Genomic DNA, 5,829 nt, shown 5'->3' on the forward strand with positions numbered 1-5,829 from the left:
CTTCGATCAGAAGTTATCCACGACTTTTCTCCCCATTCGCATTTAAGAATTTCCTACATTTTAAGCCATTCAGTGACCCAGTGACCAGAACTAAAGGTTCTGATGATTAAAGGGTTTCTAAGTCTAATCTCAATCCCCGTATTCTCACAATATATATGTTAATTTATTTACTTCTGGGTGCTATTATTTACAAATAAAGCGTTTTCTACAAGATGATCTTTTATGAACATTTTAATTTTGTTTTTGCTTAATTTTACTCTAAATGTCACTACTTTTAATGTGTCTTCCCATATCTTACAATGGAATAGAATGAGGCTAGTCACCGATTTTCATCGAACTTGGTGAATATATAGTGCTTCCCAACTGCTTGGCACATGTCAGTCGTTCGGGATGCACTATAAACTCTCAATGTTTGATCGAAATCGGTGACACAACTTGATGCCGTCCCAATTTTGGAATCTAAGTAAAATTTGAATTTAAAAAAAATTATCATCTACATCTGCAGCCTTAAATATTAGAACAAATTATAAATATATGTATTAATACTTGTTAAATTTTGAAATAAATATAAAATTATATACCTGATGATTTTCTTTCTCAAGAAGACAAAAATATCCATTACTGAGTTTACACTGCTCTGGTGAGAATACGAGAGAAGAAAAGCACTGAAAATTGTTTTAAAAAACCTTCTGAATTATTCAAAGTGTAATTATTATAATTAAATTTATAATTGTATAATAATAATATGTTAATGTCTTATTTATACTACATAATATAATCAATAATAATGCTTAATGGTGCCTTCTACAATGAAGAGTCTGCTTACGATTCGGAGAATAATTTAGATGAACCTTTTCATTGCATGAAGACTTGTATTGTTTCAACGTATCGACTATTAAAAAGTTACTCTATATAATTATACAATACAATCAATTTATAATACAGCAATTACAGTTATCTTCACATTGTTTTTACGCTTGATTGCGCCAATGAGCAGCACCATTCAGTGGTCTGTCTGAAAGCGATCTAATATTAAGTTTCTATTAAATGTAAATGGTTGTAATAATCTTCTAGAATAATTCAGTATTTGAAATGATTTATCAAACATTTATAAAGTTTAAAATTTGTCATAAACGTTGCCATGACCTTCCTTTAGACACTATTACGTTAATATTACACTAAATATAATTTTTTTAATTCTGATCGTCATATAAAAAATTAAATATTTTATAAGAAAATGAAAACTAGTATAGAAGTATTAATTTTAATGAAAAAAATTATATCAATATGAAGATATTTACCTTATAAAGAAAAAAATCTCCATCATTGCAATACCAGAAGTAGAAATTTCTACAGGAATAAAATCGAACAACTCTGGAATATTCTTGTATTTTTCTAAAAAATAACATTTCTAATCAAAAGCAATTTAATACCACGAAACAAGTATTTTTGTTTGAGTGACGATTTTTCCATAGTAAATCAATTATATGTTTTTTATTAGTGTGTAGACAGGAGCATTATTAATATTTTTTTATCCCAATTTCACGGTTATTTTTATTTACTTTTAGATTTTCGCTTGTGAGAACTTTCCGACATTAATATTTATTAGTCTTTAATTATAACAGTAATCGCAGTAATCGGGAGAAGTAAATTCGACGAATATCTCTTATGCAGTTTTTGCAGCGAGCCACAGGGGTATCAACTCTTATTAGTTTACGTTTTTCTCAGTTAATGCGATCATTTTTTTTCAACCTTGTCGATCATAAATAATATCTTGTACAACACTGTGTCCTGGTATAATTTAGTGTTTCCCTTCTAAATACCGCTGGGAATTTTAAACAGTGTTTTCACGAATCTGGCTTTTTCTGTCAACTTTTTCATTATGTCAACATTAAATGTATTTATTAATGGTTTACGTGGTATAAATAGCTGCTGTATACTCTATTTATGACCCTAACCCGAGAAGAAATATGACGGATCGCTCTAAAACATTTTAAACAAGACGTTCCATGAACCAATTACGTGATCAGAAATAAGATATATAATTAGTATATTTTTCTTTTTATAGACTAAGCCAATGATTTATGATTCATTTTATTTTTACAGTAGTATTTATCTATAAAAGACATAAAATATTTATATTAAATTCTTTAATATTCAACTAGATATTAATGTATGTTTGTAATGTATGTACGTATATATAAATATTATTCGAATTTATTAAAATTCAAGCTAATGTTACAAGTGTTATTTGCCTATATGAATAGTGCGCCTCTTGAAGTTTCTATTTTTAATTAAAATTTTGTAGTTTTCTATTCTTACTAATTTAATAATGTATTTCGGAAACGTTTTCTGTACTTTTACGTACATTTACATATTTACAGAAAATTCGCGATATGCAGGCATTGCTAACGTATTTTATACAGAATTAGTTCAACAGAAAAGCTAAACGTTTTATTCAACCTGCTTTAAAAAATTTTAATTCTAATATGAAAGTACAGTAATTTACTATGCTTTTCCATTTTGCAGAGTCGCCAGAAAGTACAGATAATGACGAAATACCTATTGAAGATACTACAGTAATGTAAATTATTATATTAAAATAGATGAGGTATATGAAAATGATCATGTTAAAGGGGCTTTTACTTCATCAGTGTTCAGTGTAATTCTATCTTTTGCATCGTGTTGGCTACATGGCGAGAACTTTCAACACAATTCTGAATCCTCAAACAATGCAATTCTCATATTCCTTTTGCAAAAAGTACATATTTTTTTCATATAATTTTTAATATTTTCGTAAACACCTTTTACTTAGTAAGCAAAAGCACTGATACCGAAATACAAAAAATATTTTCTCAAAAACAGTTAAAATTAAGTCAAAAAAGAGACACAAAAACTTACCTACTGTTTCATTAGCGAGTACAAATAAAATGTGCACATAAATTAAAATACACATTAAAAGAAATTTAATTCCACAGAATGCAGCAGTTCTTTCTCCTATACAATGACAACGAAATTTACGAATTGACTGATACAAAGAAACAAAGATTAAATTCCTTATGGCAGTATCTGAATATAAAATATTTGAAATTAGTTGTAATAGAATTTTGAAAAGTAACTAAAAATTGTCTAAAATTAATAAATATAGTAAATATATTACATTAATTTAATATAACTAAACTAAGCATTGAATTTTGTAAAACTGAAAATTTTTCTAGAAACTGGATATAATCATAAACTGTATTTTCAGACACAAAGCGTTTTCTAACTAGTTTGAAAAGAAATCAAAAACTAAACTGACTCAGGAATTGAAAAAAGTTCTTTAATACTCTCCAAAAGATTATACTTGAATTATAATATATTTCCTTCGGAGATTTCTTCATTTTAAGCAAAATTTTAGAAAGTCCACTTGTTTCAAGGATGAAGAAATTCGCTATTTATNAGACCTCAGAAAAATACTTTATGAGAGCTTTTATACTTTTATAAAGCTGTCTATAATGAAAATTAATTAACTAAGGATTTTTTCGCCCTGCCAAGGTGTGGACTAGTTATCCGGAGTGCTAAGTTATCGAGGGACGAGTTTTCGAGGTTCTACTGAAATAAGTTTCAATAAAAATGATAAAATAAAAATTTAATTTTATCATTACGAGTTTGCTTGAATTTCGTTTCTTCTGAGATCGCAGCAATGCGCGACGGGTAAGCTAGTTGTAAATAAAAGTCAATTAATTTTTCGTACTCTGTATTTTGAAACTTCAGATTGATGTACTATTGTATGATATAATAGCGAGGTTGAGGCCGGAGTTTTAAACGCGAAAACCTGCATGTACAGTACGTCGGACGTTCAGTGCCGCTTTCCTGTAAGCCTAGAAGTTTGACAATGGCGTTTGGAATGTGGAGCATAATTCTACCGACTATCCAAATACCATTGTCAAACTTCTAGGCTTACAGGAATGCGGCGCTGAACGTCCGACGTACACGTTTTCGCATTTAAAACTTCGGCCTCAACCTCGCTATTGATAAATTTTAAAAACTTAACAAAACAATGAACACCTTCCACCGCTGAGAAATGTTTAATTTAGTAAAACACTTAAGGTCTTCAGCCTCATTGAATAAGCCATCCTCGGGTGTAAATGAGTTCGAATTTATTTTAAAACTGTAACGATGGAACGTTCGAACAGTATACATTCAAATTTAAAACAAAAATAATTAATAAATTAACAAATAAATAAAATAAAATGTACTAAATATTCTGAAGCAACAACGATATAAATAATGTAATAAAATAAATAAAACTCAATGAAGCTGAAGACGTTAATGTTTTATTAAATTAAACATTTCTCAGCGATAAAAAGTATTTATTGTTTCGTTAAGTTTTTTTAAAAAACAGCTCTGAGTTTGATATTTAGAAAAATTTTAAATTTTCCTTGAAGTAGTTGCCTTGTTGTTATTTTTATAATTCTGTTGGAATTGTCGTTCTTAAAACATGGAAATCGTGACTATGTATCATGATTTTAATACCACTTTGAAATGTAAGGTACAATACACGTGTTTACCGATTGTAGAAACTTGTTTTTTCTGTTTTGTTAATTTTCTGCATTCATATGCAGAAAGTTGCGGTGTTTTTATAAATTTATATACGTTTGCATTTTTAGTAATAATGTATGAAATAATAAAAATAACAAAAAAAAATAAAGTCTGGAATCGAACTAATGCAGAAAATTCAAGAAATTTCTTAAGGCTAATTCAACAGCTGTTCTTTATCATGTTGTAACGTCATTATCCGAATAAACTGCCACAAGCAAAAGAATATTTCTGTTTCATTATTGTATTAAAAAATAAATGCTTTTATAAAACTTAATTGACTAAAAATGTTCATAGTGTTTTTTGTGCGATGAAACATTAAACATTTCTATATGAATTGAATGGTAACTCATTGTTATATTTTTAATTCTATGGCCTCTCAAAATAAGGTTCAATATGTGAAAAGCTAAGGAAAAAAGCGCTGTAGTTTGGTGAGAGTAGAGGACGATGCTTCTATCCAAAGTAAAAGCAAGGGAACATTAAAAATTTATTATTTAATTATGGTAATCTGAAATATGTAGTGAAATGACCACGTAAAGTTTCACTACGGCAAATTTGATATAAATAAACTGTCGTTCTGATTTGATAAGTATATTTGCAAATTCTCGTATAAATAAAAATTATAAGTGTATAGTAAACAACGTAAACTTAAAAACATTTACATTTTGTCCAAACAGATCAATGACAAATATACACAAAAACTTATTTCACGGACCTGAAACTTTAATTTAATGCTTGTTAAACTAACACCTTGATGTAAGATTGTCATTCATTCAAGTTAAATTTAATTATTTAAAACAATCTTTAATTAATGAAAAAAAAGCTAAAATGATAAAGTATAACTTACAGACATATTACTTGAGCAATGGAATAAACAACTTTCTGGTTTTTCTCTTTGCAATAATCAACTCTTGCCGATAGTTTATTATCTAGCACTAAAAGGTATGTTTTTGATTAGTAAATGTATACATAAAATATGTATTTAAGTTACCATATATTATGAAAATACTTACACCAATTTAAAATATTTCTTAAATCGTTTTCGCGACAATCACTTGGCATACAAATATCGAAACGGAAGTCTATTTTAAGAAAACTATGTTGTTTTAATAAATTCAAAATTGTCAATGGTTTCTGAAAAAGCGCAGAACCAATAAAAAAACAACGGATTACAACTGCGATGACTGACAAAAATTGGCGTACTTTTTTAGTGTTTTTTTTAAATTGTTTATTACTCAGAAGTTTATA

General features: G+C 27.9%; 1 long non-coding RNA gene across 1 annotated transcript; it reads right to left on the reverse strand.

The window, feature by feature from the left end:
• Positions 1-582: 582 nt before the first annotated feature.
• On the reverse strand, positions 583-3,119 carry LOC111640697. Its single transcript, XR_002759308.1, has 3 exons — positions 2,902-3,119; positions 1,302-1,395; positions 583-665 (listed from the first exon to the last, which is right to left on the reverse strand). It is a non-coding gene; the product is annotated as an uncharacterized LOC111640697 (long non-coding RNA).
• Positions 3,120-5,829: the final 2,710 nt, after the last annotated feature.

This window comes from Centruroides sculpturatus, unplaced genomic scaffold, assembly GCF_000671375.1.
Source record: "Centruroides sculpturatus isolate CEXI.00-Female unplaced genomic scaffold, Cexi_2.0 scaffold1013, whole genome shotgun sequence".
NCBI classification, from domain to species: domain Eukaryota; kingdom Metazoa; phylum Arthropoda; class Arachnida; order Scorpiones; family Buthidae; genus Centruroides; species Centruroides sculpturatus.